The sequence below is a fragment of the Malurus melanocephalus genome, unplaced genomic scaffold (assembly GCF_030028575.1).
Source record: "Malurus melanocephalus ecotype Western Australia unplaced genomic scaffold, MMel_1.1 scaffold_95, whole genome shotgun sequence".
Classification (NCBI taxonomy): domain Eukaryota; kingdom Metazoa; phylum Chordata; class Aves; order Passeriformes; family Maluridae; genus Malurus; species Malurus melanocephalus.
Genome location: NW_026623327.1, coordinates 783,103 through 806,659, shown reverse-complemented (window position 1 = coordinate 806,659; position 23,557 = coordinate 783,103). Strand labels below are relative to the sequence as shown.

The 23,557-nt window shown below is 41.0% G+C and overlaps 1 protein-coding gene across 4 annotated transcripts in view; it reads left to right on the top strand.

Moving 5' to 3' along the window:
• Nucleotides 1–2,909: 2,909 nt before the first annotated feature.
• NRIP1 (nuclear receptor interacting protein 1) overlaps nt 2,910–23,557 on the top strand; it is a 97,579-nt gene continuing 76,931 nt past the window's right edge. For 2 of the 4 annotated variants that reach the window (XM_057368600.1, XM_057368601.1), the window contains exon 1: nt 11,999–12,069. The gene's annotated coding sequence lies outside the window, so the exon portion shown is untranslated. Of the gene's footprint in view, nt 3,036–11,458; nt 11,586–11,998; nt 12,070–23,557 lie in introns of those variants that run through there. The other 2 variants (XM_057368602.1, XM_057368598.1) reach the window with 2 other exon arrangements.

Genomic DNA, 23,557 nt, shown 5'->3' with positions numbered 1-23,557 from the left:
CAGTCTTCCTTCTGTTCTGTCCCAGGGGAACCCTATCATGAAAGTTAAAAATTAGGTGTGTTATTACTGTATCTGCTAAGCAGTGGGAGCCAGATTATTCTAGATAGTGATGTCTGGAGAGTATGCTGATAATTTTAGATAGTCATTCACCTAGATAGTGAATTGGAATTGACAGAGGGGTGGAGAGTGTCAAGCTATTACAAGCTCTATAACAGCACCTCTAGAAACCTCAATGGTGATTTAATAATGAAAAAAAAGACTCTAAAAGCATTTTAAAAAAAATAAAAATTCAAAGCTTACAATGGCCCGTACCTGTAACAAGACTGATTAATAAAGTACTTTTGAAATGCTAATCATTAAGATGAAAGGCTAATAATTAGTCTGTGTAATTATTAACCAACTTTCAGAACTGACCTGACAGCTGTTTCCTGTGTTTTGGAAACGATGATGGGCAGAGGGAGAAGGGTGCCACAGTGATCCACTCATCCTTACTGAGGGACATGGACTGGAAGAGAAAAAAAGCTCACAGTGATGCTGCAGCTCAGACAGGAAGGGAGGCAGGCAGGTGAGCGTGTTCTTATTGAGTGAGTGGAAGATGTGCTCAGGTTTGACTTGATCTAAATCACCTCCTTCTCTGAAAAATGAAAAGTTCTGGGAAGTTTTTGGCATGGTTTTGGCACCTGTTTTGTTGGCTGTATGGGTTTAGAGTCTGTCCCTTGCTAAAGAGGCAGCTTCTCTTGTGGCAGGTTTGCAGAGGAGTCGGTGCCCAATGTTCTGGTCTAACATCCCTAAATGGGGTCACAGCTCTCCTAAATCAGTTTGGTAGAGCTTTTGCAGGAATGGCTTTCCTTAGAGCAGGCATCCAATTTCTTTTGAATCCTTTTAGGTCCACTTGACCCAAGAGAAGGAATTCTTAGAAGCAGGTTTCTGTTCCTCCCTGATCCAGTCATTGTGCAAACAAGAACTCAGCCTCTGTGAGTAAATTACTGTGTTTGGTTTAAATGTCTTCAGATTTCAGCAAGTTCAAGATGTGCAGCCAGACTTGTTTAAATCCTCCCTTCCCCTCTCCCACGAACTGTTGCTCTGAAAAGCATTTCTGGGATGAGTTTTGACTAGCTTCTGACTTTGCATATACTTTTTTTTTTTCCCCTACGTGCTTTCTGGTGTATTTGTTATATTCACGGGGTAATTGCTGTCTGTACCACATGGAGACCTTGATCTGCCACTGAAGCAAATACAGTTCCTGTGTTGAAGGCAGAAGCTTCCTTTTGAAGGTTGTCACAAAGCTCCTACTCTTGCACAAGGTAGTAGATGTGAGGAAAGCTGTCAGAGGGATCAGGCTGACTATCGCCCTAAGGCACATGGATACCTGTTTAATTTTTTTTTCTTTTTTAATTAATTAATCCAGACTAAAGCTGCTCATGACTGGGATGTTAGGAGTACCTTCAAAGAGGATTTGTTGGCAGAGCTGGAATGCAGGATCAGAGATTCATAATAGATTCTGTACTGCGTGGTCCAGCCTCCAAGAGCTGGGATTCACAGTGCAGAAGTCGATGGTGATTTTTTGATTTTTTTTTTTTTTTTTTTTTTTTTTTTTTGTGTAATCTACTGTGAACACCTGTCAGAGCTCTGCTGTGCCTGGTTTTGTTGCAGAGTGATTAATACCCAGTTGACTGACTTATCAGAATGTTGAAAGTGTATCTGGTGTGTCTGGGTTATTTTCAACCAAAAGCCCATTTTAGGATGATGTCAGCATCACACACTTTCCTTGTTGCAGAGGAGGACAGGGTTCCAAAAAGTGTCCTTTTTAAATGGAAAAAGAGAATTTGCTTGCGTTTGATAATAATTATTTTTACTTCTTTGAGGAGTGTAGAGACCATGAGTGTTGTGAGACTGAAATGAAGGGTGAGGAAGGAATTAGTGTTTTTCAGGCCCTGCTATAAAGCCGATGGCTGACTGTCTTTGCAGCTCTCCTTCCTTTCATGGTTTCTGATCCTGGGGAGACTGACCTGGACTCAGGTTTGTGTTTGGAGTGCAAGCACACACCAACCTCTTGACAGGCAGCTGTAACCGAGCTCTCCATAGGGCAAACCAGAACAGAACATGACGAGCTGTCCCAGAGGAATGAGGGGAGGGATGTGTGAAAATGGATGAGCAGAGGAGCTGGAGGGAAGTGACTCCTATGAACTCCTCAGTACCACTGTTCTGAATTTTATATATATTTTAATGGGTTGTTCCTAGTCCTGGTGACCGTGCTGTGTCGGCTCCCCTGCTTTTGCCTTTCCCTGCATGGCAGGATGAAACAGGGATGAGAGATGGGGAAAATATGTTCCTGTTGTTTGGTAGTGGGTAAATACCTGAAGTGATTCCAGGTGAACCACCTTCCAGACTGCTGCCACACCTGCACCAATTATCTTCACAGAGATATTTTTATTTACTCTGAGGAAGTCCCCAGAAGTTGTGCTGCCTGTGTAGGGAAGAAGAGCTTAAATCATTCATGTAACTCCTTTTTCACACCCATTTTCTGTTAGAATTGTTGTCATCGACATGCTCCAGGTAGTATTGAGAGCAAACTGATAATTGCAGCTTTGGTAAACTGTTGGTACGATCCCTTTTTTCTAGGTTAAATGATTTATGATGTTTTACTACGGCCTTATAAACAGGAAAAGCCAGCCTTAAGACAGAAGGGAGATACTAATTAGAGAATGAGAGAAATACAAATTTAAAGCAGCCACAGTAAGGCAGAGAATTTCAACAAAAGAGCGTCCCTTTTATTACAACCTAAGCCTTAATTACATATCCTAAGTCCTCTATTATATCCTAAGTTTAATTGCAGAAAACAGGGGATGGGAAAACTAAGCCTTCACAGCCATATTTGGCAGAAGCTCTGCAGTAAGATTTGCCATTAGAGGAGAAAGTAGGAAGTGAGCCCTCGTGAGGAGCTGCAGAGGGAGATCAGGATGCTCTGCTTGGCCAAGGGGAGGTGAGGAGAACACGGAGCTCCTGCCAGCACGGAATGGGACAGAGACAAGGTGGTGAGTGTAGGCTGGATGCCCTCTGAAGTAGCTAAGGGAGAGGCTGATGGTCAACAGTATTTTACTGTTTTTTAATTTTTTAAAAAAATGTTCAACTCTACACTGGTGGCGTGAATTGGTCACAGGATGGCTTAGCATGCTCCCGATTGTTTGTCAGGCACCATGAATGGCGTTTTCTTGAGAGTATGTTCAAGGAGTTGTTATTTTGGGGGATTGGTGGCGTCAGATGTTGATCTTGCAGAAGGAACGCATTTAGTAAATTATGGAAGTGCACAGAATGCAACTCCTTTACTTCTCCTTTACTTTACTAAACGATGGAAACTTTACTACTTGTGTGCACCCTCTCCTGCAGACTTGTTTAATTTCCTGCTTGTTTCATTGTTTTTTCCTGCTTCATTTCATCCTCCCCCAAGTGGTCACTGAGGAGGGAAGTGTCCTGCCTCAGTTGGTGTTCAGGGCTGCAATCAGGGCTGCAAGCTGGTTTTTCTATTAGGGAATCCTGAACTTCGTATGTTTTCCTAGTTTGTTTTTCTTTGTTTCCAAATACGGTGGATTGTCTAGCTAGTCTAAATTGAGTGTGTTCATTAAGCCTGAATAATGAAAGCATCCATTTTTCCCCTTGGCTTGGTACAGACAATACAAAGAAAGCCATAACCTAGATAATCATGAAGGCTTAACCCTCCTCCCCTCCTCCCCAGTTCATTTACTAAAAGTAGATACCTCAAAGTTTCAGGAGTTTGGATGGGGATGGGGGGTTTGGCTTGAGTTCTTTTGTTCATGTGTGTGTGTGGTTTGTGAGACAGAGTTGCCTTTTTTATTAAAAACAGGTGGAATTTTTTCCTCACAAAGAAAAATGCACTTATCTAGCCACCTTGGGTTTATATTTTGAACTCTTGCTTCAAATAAAGGGAATCCAACTAGATTTCTGAATAAAATTACTAAGTATTTTGCATAGGAGTATTTCTAATTGCATTCTACAACCTGAAGCTAAACACCCAGAAAGATGATGGATACTAGTGGGCAGTCTATATAGAAAACTTTCTGTATAGAAAACATAGTATCTTAATATTTCAGTGCTTAATGTTATCTACCTGTGTTATGTCTATATGCAGAAAATTGCCATCTGTTTTCCCTTTTCTACAGATGAAGTGACACACAGAGACAATTAAATATATCTTCTAACCTATTTTTTAAAGCATCAGGGCCCAAGTTCATGCAAAAAATAGTATGACTAAACTTCAGCAGCTAAACTTAATTTTTAGCCTTAGATCATGGTCCTCTTCCCTCAGCTGAAGTGCCTCCAAAAGGGATTTTGAAAGCTTCATACCATTAGCAAAAGCTTCCTGTGGATGTTTTCTGTTTCTTCCAAAACAATATTGGTCGGTGTTGTTTATGGTCTCCTTTAGTAGCAGCTTCAGTGAAACTTGGAATTGCCCAGAGAGAGAGCAGTTAGTGAGAGACTCACAGAGTGTGTGGAGATGGAAGAAGGCTTCTACCTCCAGTTTAAGTTCCGTGGGCTGTCGTGGGCTCCATTCCCAGCTGACAGAAGCACCAGATAACTAACTTTGCTGAAAGTTTGTGGTCTTTATTCCCAGTGGCCAAGCAGAAAAACACTTTGTCTCCATTGCTAATATCTATTCATGGACATTCAGAGAGTACAGTTGGATTTTTTACCCATGCAGAACTAAAGCTAGGACTTTGGCTCATTGTAGATGAAGAAAATGTTAAATTCTTCTGTGCTTATATTATACAGTTTTCACATCTGCAGTGTATCATCTGTAGCACTGCAAAATCTGGGCTATTTTCTTGAATTCAGAGGTTCTGTCTTTTTTATAAAGCATAGTTTTGCCCTCAGTATGAGATTTTTTGCCAAAAACCCTGGGATGAAGAGCCACCCAGCCCTCATCTTGTGAAAGAACTTTAGAGGAAGCTGCTGCCATGTTCTCCTGAACTGAGGGAGTCAAAGCTGCCTGGCTGACACCTTTGAGAAACGAGAGCGTGTCTCCACACTATCTCCTTTGCATAATCTGTGATATCTGAATTAAGTTTTGTGACATATTAACACTTTGAAGCTGAGTTAATATACTGTGTTGTGTAATACATTATGTATGACTTGGGCATCAATTGTGCTGGAGCATCAGCGGCCACAGACTTGAAAATGTCTCTTTCAGTGACAGAAATCCTAAATAATACTGAAACCAAATTCTGTTGGCATAATTTTATTTTGTATTCCTTGTCCCATTACAGCCTCTCTCACATGCAAAGCCACTCATGTTGAAGCCATCCAGCTTCCTCTCCTCCATGCACTTGTCACAAAGTCCCCTCTCCACATCTTTGGTGTTACAGATATTCCCATGGTGTTGCACGGTTAATTTTAATGTGTAACATCACAAGTGCCAAGATTATATTAGCTCTGCTGAGCCTGGGCATTGCGATGTGGAGAAGAACAATGATGAGCATTAACATTTATAACGATGTGCTGCAGAGAAGACCAAGAAACAGAAAGACGGCAAACCCCACCGTGTTTTTCTGTTCTTGCATATTCACATTTCATGCTCCCAAATGGAGCTTGTTTTGTAGAAGTTGTCTTGTGAACTGTATATTGGTCTGACATTGGATTTTATATATATAGGCAAATATGCAGTCACAGGTTTATTGCCTTAATATAACTCATCTTAAGCCTGATTACTTTGTTTCAAAATTAGACTCTCAGAACATATTAATTATGGACACATCCCCTGACTGCATGGCTGTCCATGGGGGATTCCTGCCCTTAACTCTGATTAGTGTTAATAGGAGCTATCCATGTAAACTCCTGGAGGACCAAAGGAAAAATCGTGTTCTGCTAGCTGTGGTCTTTTGTTTAGGGTGTAGAGCGATGCTAAAATGTTCCAGGAGGGAATTGGTAGAGAGCCTGAGAGTGCCAGTCTGAAACCTTTCCTCTCTCCACGTGAATACTGTAAATATTCCTACACACAGGAGCATGTAGTGACAGAACCAGGGGGAATGGGTTCAAACTGAAAGAGAGCAGGTTCAGATTAGATATTAGGAAAAAAATCTTTATTGTGAGAGTGCTGAAGCACAGGCACATTTCCCAGAGAAGGTTTTAAAAAAGGATTCCCTATCCCTGGGAGTGTTCAAGGCCAGATTGGATGGAGCTCTGATCAGCCTGGTGTAGTGGAAGGAGTCCCTGCCCATGGCAGCAGGGCTGGAATGATGATTTTTAAGGTCCATTCCAGCTCAGGTCATTCTATGATTCTCTGTGGTGGGTTCTGGAACTAATAAATGCACATCACAGCACTACACACAGTATTGTATATTTAAAAGCTTATATGTAAAATGATAGTCCTTTTTTATTTGGTTGGGGTTTTGTTGCTGTAGTCGTTTTGGTTTTCGAACCTGAATTAAACATTAGGGAATACCTTTTCTTTTATTTTTTTCCCTGGAAGCACTGGACTGAGGAATGCTGCTATTATATAAGTTATGTCTACGTGACCTGATGTTTTATGCCCTAATTATCCACTTGTCATAATTCTCCCACCTTGAATTTCTTGGGGAAAAAATAATCTCATTTGAATTAGCAACAGGAACAATTTTCAGACAGAGGGAGTAGCTTGTGCTAGAAGTTTGATAAACTTAGAGATTATTAGGCCTGTGTTGTCTGAGTCTCCGGGCTTTAGTGGAAGCTAAGCATTTAATAATTTAAATAGTGATGGAGAACTTCCTGCATCTTTTGACAGTTCATCTCAGTAGATAATTATACTTAAAACGTGCTTTTTATCTTCAGATTGGATTTGCAAATATTGGATTCTGTTGTGTGTCTGCCCACTAATTTAGAGTCTTATGAAATATCTTCTTCTTGTCTAGTCCCTTAAAGATTATAATCTTCTCTTTGAAGCAAAAGACATTAGGTTCAATGTCTCACTGGAAGAAATTTTTTTTTTTTTCTCATAAGGAAATCATTCTTGTTGCTCCTCTCAGCTCTCTTCCCAAGCTGATTTATTTTTATTTATTTATTTTAATTAAAGGTACTATAGTCTCCAGAGGCTTTCCAGCTTTGTTCCCAGAGTCGTTATGGTTTCCTGTGCATGTCTGCAGCTGTCCCCAACCAAGCAATGGCGCAGAGCTTTGTGCCCGCCCTGGCACGCTCGAGCTGACGGAAAGAGCAGGCAGGTGCCATCCAGAATCCAACCCAGAGCGTTTATTGTCTGACACCATCCAGAAGCTGCACCCAGGAATAAAGCAGGATCTCTTCCAAACCATCCTGGCTATTCTTAGCAGCAGCTGAATCTCATGATCACGATGGTGGGTCCGTGTGACTGCAGGGCCGTGTTCCAGGGCGGAGGTGATAAGGAATGCATAATGCCTGCCTTTCCATGGCGGGGCTCCTCAAGGAGGAGAAGGCACAGCCTGCTGGACATGCACAGGGAAATAACAATGTAATAATGCAGCCATGGCAGGGCAAAAGTGCTCTTACCCAAAGTGTGGCAACAGAAGAAAAGTAATTCTGTCATTTTCTGTCAGTCCGCTCTCTGCAAAGAGTGCAGGTAAAACTCTGGGATTAGAGGAGCGATGATGCTGTCAAAGCAGTGCTCTGAAGGTAAACAAATACATCCAAATAAGAGAAGTCATGGGCTTTTCTCAGGGAGCAGAGGGAGCTGACCATCCTCATCCGAGGGCCTCCACGTCCAGCGAGCCCAGCCTCATGCAAGGGAGTGCTTTGATATCACCTCACTTGATTTATTCTTTACCCACCTGACTTGCTAGGCTAGTTGGAAATTTCCTTTTTTGTGTCATACTGTTAATGAAAATGAAGGAAAACTGGGTCAGCTGTGTGTGGGGGTGTCTCCTCCATCATATGGAACAGAAAAAAAAAAAAAAGGAAGTTAAAAAGCTCACCAGAGAGGCATGGAAGGAAACTCATGTTGAAAATATGGTAGTGATGAAAAACACAAAAGAGTGTGACTGTGATCTCTCTGACTGTGGATAATTTCTTTCTAACAGGATGTAACAAATATTATGCTTCCAAGTATTTGTTTTACTCTAGGTGCAGATGAATAATTGTTCAGGAAACCTTTACTTTCTTAATCTTCTTTTGCTGCTCCATATGGTTATGACAACACAGAAATAATGGAGCATAACCAGGATCTTCCAGTACTTTTCTGTCACTTGGTTCTGTTACAGTGAATGCACACGGACATCTTCAGCTTTTACTTTTGGAACAGAAATGATTAAAGCATCTTATGTGGCCTCTTTTTTGAGGTTTTTATTTGATGTTTAGGTAGGTTTCTGTTGCTGATCAAAGATTTATTTTGGTGAAGGACAGAGCGCAAACGTTTTCTCTTCAGATTTGCTGGGCTGTATTAGCATAGTTTATGATGAAATACACAGAAGCCAAGCACTGACACTGCTCCAAAGTAAAACCAGTAGCAAAAAGCTGTGCAACCATAAAACTCATGACACTGTCATAAAGTATGGCTTTTTAGTGTGGATGGGCTGACACTTTCCTGCTGTTTCATCTTTTTAGCTGATTTATTCAGTAAGGTTGAATGTCACTGCAGGCTGAATTACTGTAGGTATCATCTCAAAAAGTGATCTCTGCAAAGACAGGCCTCAGAACACTGTCTGATTTCTGTATTTAGCTTTGGTTCTCACAACTGAGTCACTCAGAAGAGCACACGGCAAACATCCACAGTGCTCAGAAGGTGCATGAAGTCCAAGTCGATTTCTTTTTGCACTTTTTAATATTTAATGTAATCCTCTCAAGCTGAGGGGTGGGTTTTATTTTTCAGGCATATGAAAGTGGGGGAAAAGCCCTCACATCGTGCTTTAAAGCCTCATTAAGAGAGAACTTTACTCAAGGAGGAGATGTTAATAAGTAATGAAACAAAGGCTCTTTCATGGCGATTAAATGTCCGTGCGTCGAAGTACAAAGTTCGTGTTGCAAAGTGCAGCTGTTCCCCCGCTCACAGCCCCAAAGCCTGGGTTCAAAGTCTGCCAGCTTTCCTGCCATGGAGCTGACCAGGGCAAGGTCCGGCCAAGGTTCAGAGGTCAGTGGCTGCAGCCTTGCTGGCCCCATGGCCCTGCTGTCTGACACTCTCGGGATAAGCAACAGTTGGCTTAAGATTAGAAGTACAACCAAAAAAAAACTTCCCATTCCCTTTCCTGACGTGTCAGATTTCATTAAAGAGGGAGTGTTGGGAAGGAGTCGCTGAAGTGTTTAAAAATAATGTGCTGCATAATGGAGTGACCTGAGCGAGCCCCACTGAAGGGGCAGCCCAGGAAAGGGATGCATGTGGGAAGCAGCACCCCTGTGAGCTCTCCTTCCTCCTGAGATTTATTTAAATGAGGAAAAACGAACAGCTAATTCTCTTTTTCCAAAGAGATGAAACAACTTTTTTTTAAAAAGAAACAAAAAAAGAAAAAAGCTGATCCGTGTGTTCCCTTTGTGTCGCGGTAGCCGTGTTCCACACCATGGGGCTGAAGAGAGCTTAATATGTCTGCATATCCTGCTTTCAAATCTTCCTTTTTCTTCTTCTTCGGAGGCTTTTTCGAAGCTAACCCCAACTTTCTCATTCATAAGGGTTGAAAACCCCACCTGTGCAGCTTTTTTGATTAGCTGTGGTCATATCAAAGGCCGCTGTACCCAAGCACAGACCCTGAGTGAGAATGGAGACTGGCAGCTGAGAGCAAAGGCTGGTACAAACACCCTTGGAGGAATTTATATTTCAGGCAGTGCTGGGGCTGTATTGCAGACAGAGGAAAGTTTCCTATCTGTTGCCACATCCTTTATCATGGAAAGGATGGTAAACCATGGGTGGTAAACCAAGCCATCAGTGCTCGGTGCCCGCAGCATGCTGCAGGTCTGAGCAGACTGCTGTCATCTCAGCTCCCTGAAAGGAGCATGGATGTTCAGAAAACTTTCTCAGACATCAGAAGTCTGCCCCCTTTGTATCACAGCTCCTATATGTCTGGGAGAAAAACATTTAATTATTGAGAGCTGCGATTAAAACCAGGATTCTCAGAAGGGCTGTAGTAGCCAAAAATGTGAGTTCTGGACCAAAAGATTTGTATATGTTTAGAAATGATGATTTTTTTTTTCTTTCCTGCAAACATTCGTGAGTCCACCAAACACCAGAGGAGCATTGCTCTCATGAGTTAGTCCTGTGCTTTTGTTATTGCTCCAGGTCTGACCCTCCCTTTCTGAGCAATACATTTAAGAAACTAATGAAGACCCTGCAGGGCACACCCCAGACCACGACTTGTGAGGGCTTGGAAGAGAGCATGAGCTACTCAGTGCTTAAAAAGAATTGGAAAAAAAATAGAGGCAGCCAAGGTCCACAGATCCAAAATAATATGTTATAATGGCTGAGCCCTTCCTGGGAGAATGCTGAGAAACAGAAATAACAGGAACTGCACCTGTGATGATCCATTCCTGCCCTGGCCTGTGGAAACTCAGGAGTTTTTTTGTGGGGGTTGTTTTTTTTCTGCTCTGTGAAGCCACTGCAGAGAACAGACCAAGTCATTGAGACACTGTAGTGAGTAGTGACTGTGCTCATCCCTAATTCGTGCATTTGGCCTGCCCTGGTGCAAATCCCTGACACAGCAGCCACTGTGAGTGACATTTTCTGTGGCTGCCACTGCTGACCACCAAAGTCTCTGACCACTCTTTGCTAGGCTGAGTATACCTGGCCTGGGAATCTGTTTTTTAAGAAATTCTGACTGATGCTACTACCCTCCCCAGCACCTCTGGCTACTGGAAATGCACAAAAGGTGGGGAGAGGATGATGAAGGTAACAGGTGTGAAATGCATGCATTGCTTGCTGCACTGTTAAAAGCCTTTCAAGTGATACAGCTCTTCTGGGTGGTAACTACAGATTTGAGCCTTGGCTTGCCTCACCCAGAAAGATGAGCCCTGTCAGGCTATGACTGCTGTGTAGAGTGGGATTCCTTCTCTCTCCTCTTGGCATTGACCCCATATTAATAATAATAGTGTATTTGCAGGGGAAGGTGTAATGGGAAGAAGGACAGTCCCTGTAGCCCCGTGGTGAGTGAGGGTTCATGGACCAGGGCAGTAGGCTGAAGTTCAGGTACAGAGTCCAAATCAAGCAAAACAGGAGCTGGGACTGGGTTTGCAAGGCAGCCACTGTTCTGGTTGTTGGCTGCACTGAAGTAGATAAGTGAATCTATCTCCTTCCTGCCTTCCCCTCCCCCATTTTCATCAGAGTCTTCTGTGCCTGTGTCACCTGGCTGCAGTCACAAACACAAGAACAGGAGAATTGCCTGCAGGTCAATTCTTGTTTTCCGTTTTCCATTTCTATCCTTTTTCTCTCTTTTTTCTTTTCTTCCTTCTTTTTGTTTGGTTTTAAATTTGTGCCTGGGTGTGTCTCCTTTTGTTTAAAGCTGCTTATTTTCTTCCTCAGCAGGTTGTTTGAGAATCATCCCACCTGTTGCTTGCCTGAACCAGGAACCAGATCCTAGACAAAGGACTGTGCCGTAGCTGTTGGTTGCAGATCTACTGGGATCCTAGCATTGGGAGAGACCTAACAGGTAAGTAAAAGATGGAGTTTATTCAAGGTGTGAGACTCCTAGAAGAGAAAAGTGCTATTGCCCCTTTTGGGGAAAAAAAAAAAAGTGGCCAGAAAAAGGTGTATGCATGCAAATGTGACTTGCAGGATATTTTTTAATCTAGGAACTAGTATATTTCCACTAAGAATCTGTGCCCGTGAAACTTTTTCCTCCCAGTTTACCCATTCCCCAGTCCCTGTTCCAAACCCCTTCAGGTAAGGTTATCAGAAAAACCCTCCCATCTAGCTTCCCCCTCATGCAAATTCAGGTGCCTTAAGAAAATACAGGGGCATTTCCTTTGTCAGGAATACTGGAAAAAGCCACACCAGTACATCCAAAAGGCATTTTTATTTGTTTCTCATTATTGTTTTGGTTTTGTCTTCCTCTTCAGAACTTTCTTTCCCATGTGTCTTCTGCATTTAGTGTTGACCACACTGGACTGGTAGAGTGAGAGGCATGTCTGCAGGTACAGTTTTACTGCTTTATTCTCTTGGGGTAGTTCAGACAAACTTTCCACCACCTGCTGCTTCTTCCTAAAGCAGGTGGTGTTGTATCAGCAAGAAGGTACTTGCACAGATATTTACAGTACTCTGAAAAGCAAATTTGCATTAATCATTTGGTGCCTTATTCAGTAAAACTATGTATTCACACTAGGATTTCGTCAATTTTTTTAAATAAATCGTATTTCAAATAAAATACAAAGTACCCCAGATAAATTTTAAAACTAGAAGAGGTCTCTGAGTAGATCACTACTTCACATTTGGTTATAACAAAATTAGTACACACTGGATGAGTTGCACACATTGTTGCAAAATTAGAAGGAAAGAGTGAATTAAAATGAAGTTAGTTTTGTAGGTCTACATACATTTTCTGTGTAAGGACTTTGACAAACTTCTTCAAAAGAGTTTTTAAACAGTAATGCTTTTTCCCTCATATTCAGGTTAAATCTTTCCCTGTCAAGAAGCTCAGGTTTTTCCACTTCAGTCCCAGAGCATGGCCTGCACTATGTAAAATGCAGGTTGAAAATATGCTTTTCTAAGAAAGAAAAGAGTAAAATAATCAAATTTGCCTACAACATGTGAATTATTATATATTTCGTATATGATATGACAAAGGTTTTAGTCTTTATTATGAAAGGACCTTGTTCCTTTGTTCTTTCTGTCTGACATGAGATTCTGTAGGAAAATTCAGATTTTTATTGCTTCTGTGTTAAGTGGGTAGGGTTCTGCATGTGTCTCTGTTGTGTCTCTGGCTGCTGGTTTGCCATAGCTAAGGGTGGAGATCAGTGGTTTCTTGTGAAGATGCTGGTTTGAAATTCAGAGTTGAGATTGTGGTAGAAGCTTTTGGTTTACTGAGATCTCAATTCTCAAAACCAAATCTCCATAAACCGCCACCTATGGTGGGAGTGATTTAAATATTTAATGTTTTTTTGACTGGAAAATGAAGGAACGTAGAAGGATCTTCTAGAGTTAACAGTGAATTAATTTCTTGCCAGCTCTACTTTTAGCTTGTTCTTCCTCTCTCTAAGTCACTCTCGCACTCTGGGATTGATCCTTTGCTCCTGCCCTTGTCCCCCAAAGCACTCCCAGGCTGACTATCAGCACAGATACGTGGTTTTCATCTGTGGAGAACTCTCTAACTTTTTAGTCATAACTGAGAATTTATGTGCTCAGTCCAACCCGATGAGTTGCATGACAAATCTGCAGCGAGGCAGACGCCATCGGGGAGACAGAGCGGCTGCCCGTCTGTCTTGCCAAGTATCTCAGCAATCCTGGGGCAGGAGCAGCTCCCTAATGCGACAATGAGTCCTGTTGACTTTTTGATATATACGGGTACAAAGTTCCTGATGAAGATTTTGCTTCCCAGCGAGGGTTTGACGCAGCCGGGTATCTCCGCTGCGCTTCCCTATCTGCCGGGGAGGAGAGGGAGGGGAAAACATCAGGGCATTTCTGTGCCTTACCAGCCACGCTGGTGGGTGGGGGGAGACCAAAAAGGAGCAAGTGTGCTCCTCACAGACTTCAAGGTGTGTGCCTGCATGTGTATCCTGTCTTCCATAATGCAGCTGGAATGTTCATTAATTAGCTTCTGCTTGTTTACGTTAATTGAACTTATCCATATAGACTATTTTGAAATATTTATTTGTTATTTCAAAACCCTGTGCTATCTGTTGTTCTGGATGTATAGCATCACCATGCATTTATTTTGTGTGCTGATGTGCAGACTGGTTTCCTTGTAAGCAGATGAATTGTTTGCTTTTCAGACAAAATAAGAACACACTCTGGAATTAGACTATAGCATCATCTGGTCTGTCTGAGAGACTGGTAGGTACACATTACACAAACAACAGGTGTTCCAATTTATTGCTACAGCTAAAATAGCATTTGCTGAAATATATATATATAAACTCTGGGAATGCAAGAAAGATTTGAAAATGGGTCCAGATTTGTTATTCACATCCCATTTTGATAGCTCATTTTAAAATAATAGTAAAATTGTTTGCGCTTATTTGTTTTCAGAAGAAGTGGAGACAAGATGAAGTGACTGGCTATCTTCAGTTAGGTGTTAAGATGTACTATTTTTTTTTTCCAGGAAAGATCCTTGAATTAAAAATAAGCCAGTTGATTTCATCTAAGCCATGAGCTTCAGGTCAATGAGACACTGATTTCTTTTTCAAAATACCAAATCAATTCATGTGGGGGACAGAGGTTAAGTTTTAATTTCAGTGTGAGTTTTCTATCTTTAACGTGTTTTCTGAATTGACTCCTGTAGTCAGGAATATTGGTGATGCTTTGACCAGGATCAGTAGCCAGTCCCTGGTTGTGCACGTAGTGAAATGAAGCTGGTGAAGCAGAGGGCAATGAAATTGGCCACCCAGCTTCCTTGTGATACATTGGTGATGGCAAAAAGAAATTTTTTAGTTCAATGAATGAGTTTTTCACATCTCTATAGAATTCAGCAGGTGCATCTGGACACAGCCAGTGGACCCAGCTCCTGTAAAGTGGTGTTGATGTTTTCACAAAATGAAGGAGATACCAAACCCTGAAATAATACCTGTGTGGAAAAGGGATAAAGTTCATTTCACTCCTTCCCTTTGCATGTCATAAACATTGTTTTCACGCAAGGAGGATAAAACAGTTTTGCAGTTTAACAGCTTGTCTCTAATTGCTGCTGGATTTTACTTTTCTCTGTTTATGACCCCCCTTTTTTTCCCTCTTTGCCACTGACTTTAGAGCAAGGAGCTAATGTAAAGATGGTGGTTTTGATAAACACATCCTCTGTTGCTTAAGCATCAGCTCAAGAATCTTCCTTTGAGCTGCAAATCCATTCCAATACTCAGGATTTTAGCCAGGGTCACAGGGCAAAACTCCTATGTTGCACAAAAAAAAGTTAAAAAGCCAAAGGACTTTTAATGATCCAGCACAGATGATAGGACCTTGGCATATGAAAAACCCTGATGTAGTAAATCAAAGCAGGCTGTCTTGAGTGTAGTAATATTTCTATGCTAATAAATTAGTGTCATAAGTGATTTGTCAATAAGATGTAGAATATGCTATGAAGGAAGTCAAACAATATTTTTCTTTCACATAGAAAAATAGGGTGAGGTCATAGCAAAATCCTCAACATGATTTTTTTCTAAGAAATGCGTGGGTGCTCTGACCCACTGCACAATATTTGCATATTTAAATTCTTATATGCCTCAGATATCCTTACATCCCTAAGCAAGACTGGGTAGATGAAGATGGGCTGAGAGAATTGGGGTCTCTGGAGAAGAGAGGACTCTGGGGGGACCTTATAGGAGCCTTTTAGCACTTAAAGGAGACTTACAAGAAAGATGGGGACAGACTTTTTAGCAGAGCTTGTGGCAATAGAACGAGATGCAATGATTTTAAACTAGAAGAGGGTAGAGTGAAACTGGATATAAGAAAGGAATTTTGTATGATGAGGGTGGTCAAACACTGTTACAAGTTGCCCAGAGAGGTGTCACATTCCCTGCCCATGGAAAGGATCAAGGTCAGGCTGGACAGGGCTCTGAGCAGCCTGGTATGGTTGAAGATGTCCCTGCTCATTGCAGGGGGTTGATGACCTCCAACCCAAACCATCCCATTTCTCTTTTGATCTGATTTGTCACACCAGGCCCTACTGCACACAACCTTCCTCCACTGCTGCTTCATGTGCACAAAATTACAGCTGGAATTCCAAGCTGGCCATTTGGCATTGCCCTCTCCAGTGATACTTTGAAAAAGCCTTAGGAAGGTCATGGGATTATCAGAACTCTAAGGAGCCACACCCTGATACATTAAATTCATTCCTGCTTTTGACAGATTTGGGGGTTGCATGTTAGTACAAATTTACAAGTTTTGTGTGGATGTAACGCCTCTGGAACTTGCTGGGCTGGCTGCAGCAGCAGTGCAAGCCTTCAATGGCTCTACTGAAACAAGTGTGACACTGAGAAAAGAGTTTCCATCTTTCTCAATATCCAGAAAGTTTCAAAGGATGGAAGACTGGTTTATTTGCCATGTTTTTCAGGGAAAATTTGCTAATGTGTGGTAAGACCTTCCCCTGTAGTAGTAAAACAGTGTCTCTGCAGTTTGGACCCATTAGCCAGAGGCACCAGCTGTGGATCAGGAGCAGATCTCTGAGGTGGAACCCTGGCACATCCTCTCACATATCACACTGTAAATTTTCAGAGCCACCTCTGCACTGTGCCCTGCGATCACAGTTTCTTCTTGTGGGTTTCTGATTTCAGGTCGTGATTCCTGGGCAGATGCTTATTCCTATCTCTGGCTGCTGACCCTTGGTTTGACTTTCTGGTTCCTGATTTTTGGCCTTGAACATTTGGCTCATTCCCCAGTTCTGGACACAGGCCCTAACCTTTGGGCTGGATAGCCCATGCTCCAGTCTGTAATCCTAGACGGCCACCAGGTCATCTGTAGTAGCCTGTATTCCAATTTATTCAATAACAAATGAAACCTAGCAGATAAATTTGGGGGTTTTTTTCTTAATTTATGACATCTGCAGCTATTTTTTTTGTCAAATGGTTGTCTATCAGTATTTTGCTAGATTGCTAAATGTGAGTTTCTGCTTTCCACCAGTTATCATATTGTGCTTAATGGCCATCCTTTCTAGGGGAGAGTACCACCCTGTCTGAGCCAGTGGAGTGGGTGAACAGAATTGTTGGCATGTATAAACATTTCAAATTGGTGGCTACAAGGCAAATGAATTACACCAGGAAAGGCTATAGTGTCAGAACTTCCATTTGATTTCTATATGAAATGGTATAAACATTACTGATACACTGTATGCATGGTCTGCTTATTTTGATGGAAGTTCATAATGTCATTCTAGCACACATGACATAAGAGTGTAAACACACTCTCAAAATGCGGTCACTGAGACCTGTGAGAGTGTTGTGACTGAAACTTGATGAAAATATGAGTTACAAGGTTCACAAAGTATAAAGATAAATCTCCTGAAAGAGGAAGAATTGAAACTTATAATGTGTGTTAATGTTCGGGTGGAAGAAGGGTCAGGTTGCTTTGGCAGGAGAATAAATGGAGAAGGAGTACAAAGCTGAGTTGGAAAATGAACTGAAGCTGACACTTAACCAGTTACAAGTAATATGGAATAGACAATAATGTGAATCCCAGTGAGACAAAAACTGCTTTTTTATACGCTAGGTGTGTTACATTGTTCATACACAAAGGTGGTGTAACATACAAATTTATTTATATATATGTATGTGTTCAACAGAAAATAAAAGTCACAAGATCTGGGTGAAGTTTATTTAATTTTGCCCATCACAAATTCAGGGATAGAAAGTTCCATGCTGACGCAATGGTTTTGCTTTGTAATATTTTGATGGAATTGGGTATCCAAAATCAAAGTAATCCATCTGTCTTGTTTCTATGTCAAAATGTGTGACAATTGCCAATCTAGGAAGAACGTACAGGTTATTTTGCTCTAGCTTAAAGGTGACTTATATTCTGCTGTTCATGGCTGTTTCATAGAAATGTGAAGCTTCTTTAATTTTAGAGCTTAAATCCAGACCCATCAATATAGAAACACTTAGATTAACATTTTTGTTAAATTATACAAGCTTCCTTGCTAAACCCATCTCCTTCTGCCCTTTGACAAGAGGAACTGACCCTTACTAGAGTAGTTTTCCTGCAGATATTTTCCTTTTCCCTGAAGCAGGCTAGCTCACATAAGGGATAAGAGGTTCAGAAGGGGATTTAGCTAACAGTGAATTGAGAGTCTCCTTTGCTTAGCAGAAGTGAAGAGGATGGTGGAAGCAGCAAGTTTAATGTATTGCTTTGGTGTGTTTCTTCCAAATTGGTCCTGTGCATTAATAAGATTTTACATACTTCTGTGAAACAATCAGCTCAGAGAATGAAATAAAACAAGTGCCTTCTTCAATTTGTTGTTCAGTTAAAGTCTGTTAGTATAAAAAGGTGCAGCAGAATAGCAGGGCATCATTTTTATCTAAACTGACTAAACTTTTTACTTGGTTTAAAGCCCTTTAATGGAACTGCCTGTGAACTTGTATGACATTCACCACGTATAATGATATCTTTTTTTTTTTCCCTCCAAATGAATTAAAAATGGAAAGTACTTCCAGTACTTCTTGGTAAGTACCAAGAAGTCAGATCCCTTGGTACCACAGAGGTCCTTTCTTCATTAGAGGCAGGTAGTTTCCATTATTCATATTCGGTACCATTTCATTTAAAGTCCCACCATTACTTAAAAAGCAAGATATTAATGAGAGATGTTACTGGAGTGCTGTCTTTTAATTTGATATTGTTCGATCCAGCTGTCTTAAAATTTCTAAGAATAAAGCTTCCATTACCTTACATTAGAGAAGATTTTTATAGGCAAGAACATCTAATTCTTGTCTGGTTTCCCTTGGTAGCCAATTGCCTTTCTTAAATCTTCACCATTTACTTCTAGGTTAATCCTTTTGCTTTGCTTTAAATAATTTCTCTGATTCCTTGATATCCATGCATTGCAATTAGTTATATATAGATATTTTTCATACCACCCCCATCCACTTAGCCAGTGAGTAGCCAAGTAATACACACTTAGCACTTTTAATTTTACCTCATAAATCAATCATCGTAGCTCCAAAATCACTTACATTTTTCCTAAACCATCATTCAATACAGAGAGTACATTATGCATGTCTGTGAATAATGCATTAATTGTGTAGTTTAAATTCATAAACAATGTTGGACAATTAACTTCATAAAATTGCTCACGTTGAAAATTGTGTAGCCACAATTTCTATAATAGTAGCTAAAAGACAACAGCACTAAGCCAGGCATTGTCACTTTGAATTGCCACTGATAAAGCAGAGGCCTCTTAAATGTGCAATTATGACAGAGTGAGTGTATTCCTTGTTATAGATTTATTCCTTTGAGTACTTTTTCAAGGGTTTTTACCTTGTTTTGTATTGCTGTGCACTAACAGTGTAAGACATGATTACTTCAGGAAATGGCTTTATTATTTAAAGAAGTAATACTAAAGATTTTTTTAAACTGGATTTTTTTTAAGTATATTTTTCATTGTGTTGTATTCTCTATCTTTGCTCTTTTGCCTTTGGCAAACACTTTTTTCTTGGGATGGAGATAGCAATGGCATGAATAGGAGGATCTACAAGAAAAAAGAACACCATGCAAAACCAGAAGGAAGCATATTTATTTGCTGAAAATCGTTTGTTCCAGGTTTGAGGACTAAACTGAGATCCAGATTCCACAGGCTAGACAGCAGTGAAGGTATTTCTGTTGCATTATAGCATTCAGACAAGGTAGATAAAGAGTTGAAATAGGCATTTCAAATCTGGGAAACTGAGGGGGAGAAAAATGGTGAAGGAATCTGCCCAGTATCACAGAATTTGGTAGGAGAATCAGGAGTGTGAGCTCCTGCCTCCCCATTGAACTGAACTACAAGACTCTATTTATTCTATAATCTGGTTTTATGCTCTTATCTATTTAATCTTCCCCTCATACCAATTTTTATGAGTGTGTCTCCGCAAGAACTCCGGCGTAAGGAATGTTTCTGCAGATGAACCCTGAGGTTTTATAGTAACACTGTATAATCATTACACGGGAGGCACTCGGCGTTAAAATGGTGCAAATTACCATTGCAAGTGACTCATTGCAGCCCGGGGAAGGAGGGTTTGCATCTCTCCGTGCCGCCCTGCCATCGCTCACCGTCGGCAGCAGCTCCTTACATAATGTCACATATGTCACATATGTCCCGCCAGATTGCCCGCTGCTGCCGGGGGCAGGGGAGGCACCGAGCACGGCACCCCCGGGCCCCCCTTCTGCTCTCACGGGGAGGCAAATCCTGCCGAGTCCCGCTCGGGATTTTCCCATGGGGCTTTTGGGAATGGGAGATTTCGGGCCAGGGTGTGACTCGGTGCGTGTGCCGAGCGCAGGGAGGAGGAGATGCTGGCACCATCACCCACCTCGCTCCGTCCCCACGCGTGGCTCCCGCAGCCCCGGCGCTGGGAAGGGCTGGGGAGCCGCTGCCTCTGCTCCCCTTCTCCCCCTCGCCCCACGCCTCTCCTGGCCATTTCCCCCCTTCATTCCTCTCCGACTAATAGGGCAAAGTTAGCCCTGTCACCTGGATATTTGCTGCGTGGTGAAAATTGGTCTTACAGCCAATCTCGACCTGTGCTGCAAAAGATAAACTGGGGGGGCAAGTTATCCCATGGCTCATAGCTGTGGTATAGAAACACACTCAAACGAAAGTCCAGGCATGGAATGAAAGGATTTGGTGCCCTAAAGTACCTTTGTCAAAGTTAAACACAGCCAGCAGCTCTTTAGCATGGGCTTTCAGTTACTGCACACGTTATTTGTTTAAATCCAACATTCCACCGCTGCTGAACGGCACCGTATGTGGAACTCCAAATCTGCCACAGTTCCAGATTTATAAAACAGCATTATAGGGAATATAGGCCTATTAATTTTACAGTCTAATTTCTGATTAGATTTTACAGCACCTCTGACGAACTGCATAGATTTTACCCATTAAAAATGATGACAATCCAGTTCTGTCATTTTAAGTAGAATTAAAGACAGTATTGCCAAGTATGATAATATTTTATGAAACAAGTGAACAAACACACACACACACATACATATATATATATATATATATATATATATATATATATATATATATATATATATATATATATAAATAACCCAGCACCATGTTATTTTTCCATAGGAAAAGGGCCCTTGCCAAGACAGTGCTGTTACCTGTTAGTGCAGTCAAGAGCCTGTGGGTCTGACAGCTGACATCAACAGAAATTCTCCACTCAGGCTGAGCAGGTTAAGTGATGTTTCCTAGCACAGCTGTGTAATGTGTCTGTCGGTAATTAAAAGAGTCTGTTAGAGATGGTTGAGGAGAAGCATAAAGTAAACTGTTTTCCATCAGAAAATGGTTTTGTTAAGAATTAAAAACTCTACAATGCCTATGCCTTGTATTTGTGGAAGTTAAATTTCTTTTTAGAGAAGAAAAGTCCAACACTGAAACAGTCTGTTCTTGTCTTATTTTAGACTCAAGCTTAAATAAACATCCCCAAAACCAAAAATGGAAGTGTTGCAATAGGGAAATAAAACTTTCATTTTCTATAATGTCAATTTTAAATTTGGGGAAGGGACTTATTTCGATTTGACACATCGCCAGATTCTGAAACCAGACATAAAATGACATTCTCACTTGGGATGTAACTTTCCATTTGCATTTGTAGATGCAAGGTAGGTTTTTTAGCCCTGATTTGCCACACTAATCCTGTTGACTTCACTTGAAAAGAATGGCACGTTTCCCACTAACTTTATTAGTGGCAGGATTGGGCCTTGCTGCAATACCTCATGTCACAGCAGCAAAACTTGTTGCCAATAGTCTGTCTCAAGGGAGGAGATTTCCAGTAACTGCTCCCTGAGAACTATTCTAAAAATGCAGCTTTTTTTCTGTCCAGCCATCGGGATAATGATATGCTCCATCCCTAAAGAGAGGGGCATTGACGGAGCTGCATTGATGGCACCAGAGGTCCCTGCTGGCTTGTTCGCTAAACAGAACTGGCAACTGACTCTGAAGATAAAAGTTCTTGACGTTTTTCCAAGCTGGTGGAATGGAGCTGAGTGACACTTAGAAATAAATAGAGGAGGGAATAGCATGATCTTGAATGACAGAGGAGCTTTCATGAAAGATTTTCACGGGGGAGACATGGGATGTACCGTTCCAGGCTTGAGTCTAGGGGATTTGTTGACAGTTGATAATKTGTGTGTTTGCTTCCACTTGTATGAAATGCAGAGGGAAACAAGGGGGAAAGTTCCAAATGAATCCTTTATTCCCACTCAAACAGTTAAACCCAAATACAGTGTGTATCTCTTCCTTCCCAATAATTGACTCTACAAATTGCCAATCTTTTTGGGAATCTCTTAGAAGAACATTCTCTCTCCTGACAAGGCAAAGTACTTCATGCAAAACATTTGTCACTTGTCTGTTATCATAATTCATGATCTTATCCTTCATTCTCTTGCTTGTTTAAGCACACAGAAATAGTACTTTTAACCTGGGACTTCAAAGGTAAAAATATTGTGAAGAGATCCCCATTCTTTTTCTTCTCATCTCTGATCTCAGCCTTTGAACATCAAAGTGGCTCAAAGTTTGGGGTAAGTTCTTAAGGATCCAGTTACCAGAAAGAAATCAATTGAATTTCCATGTTCATATTCATGATAGAGCAGAACAAATATTAATATTCAAGAATAGTTTAATTTAATAMCTTACAACAATTAAAACAAGTTGCTGCTTAATCTTTTGCTCAGTACAATGAGGCTCACTCATTCCATTGTATTGCTGTGAAAAATCCTTGACTTCTGTCAGTCAGAAATTGCCGGAAAAAATTCCTAACCTAGGAATTACAAAACAATTAAGAATGTAAAATAAATTCCCCAAACAAAGAATGCTGCCATTTTAATTACAGTATCACATTGTCATGTAAAAGGTTAACACTTAAAAAATTAATCCTGTACCCTCAATCTATTACACCTAAGCATTCTCATTAAATTTTGTGGGCTGCCATCTTAATTAAATACTTTTCAGCTCTGTCAGTTTGTCTCTATATGTATTCTCGTTAAAGCAGTCACTAGAGCCAAAATATTTTAATCTTCAGTGAGATCCCTGCAGATCCATATCCTTAGCTATAACCTTAGGGGTTCTACAACTGCTCTTCTCCTTTTAAATGGTGGCACTCCTCTRTGCAGAAATTGTTGCTTTTTTAAGGACTTTCTAAAAACAAGTAAGTTCTGCTGTCTGTGGTGAAATTACTTCATTGTCAGTGAAGGAGAGTTATACATTCTCTCACTCCTCACTTCCCCTTGGAGTTCAGTGTTATCAGGAAAGGTTCTAATGATGCTGTTCTGGCAGGTTTAACTTCTGGTCATTTAAGAGCCAAGTCCCGGGGACAAAACTCTTGAAATTTTCTTTTTTACAAGAAAGACCAAAATAAATTTAACCACCTTAGACATTAAACACTTACTAAGCATTTCATGGCAGCTGACAGACACAACTCAAGCCAGAACCCCTCAGAAAACAATACAAAATGTGAATGTACTCAGAGCATCACCAGGCAGAGCAGCCCAGACTGCCTCTGTCAGTCTGATGGAAAATGATGACACATGAGTGTTTCCTTTGGGAGAAAATCAGAGTTTGCAAAAAAACCAGTGCCTATAACTAGGTTTATTTCAATATATAACCATAGTATAGCTGTAGTGCACCGGGATTCAGRAGTGGAAAAGTGCTTCTGAATCTGCCAGTTGGGATACACCAACACTTTCTAAAATACATACATGATACAAGCAGAAATCCATCACCCAGTGCCCATGCAAAATCTTTAAGAATATGAGCAGAAAATATGTGGGTTTACATTTCTTTTTTTTTTT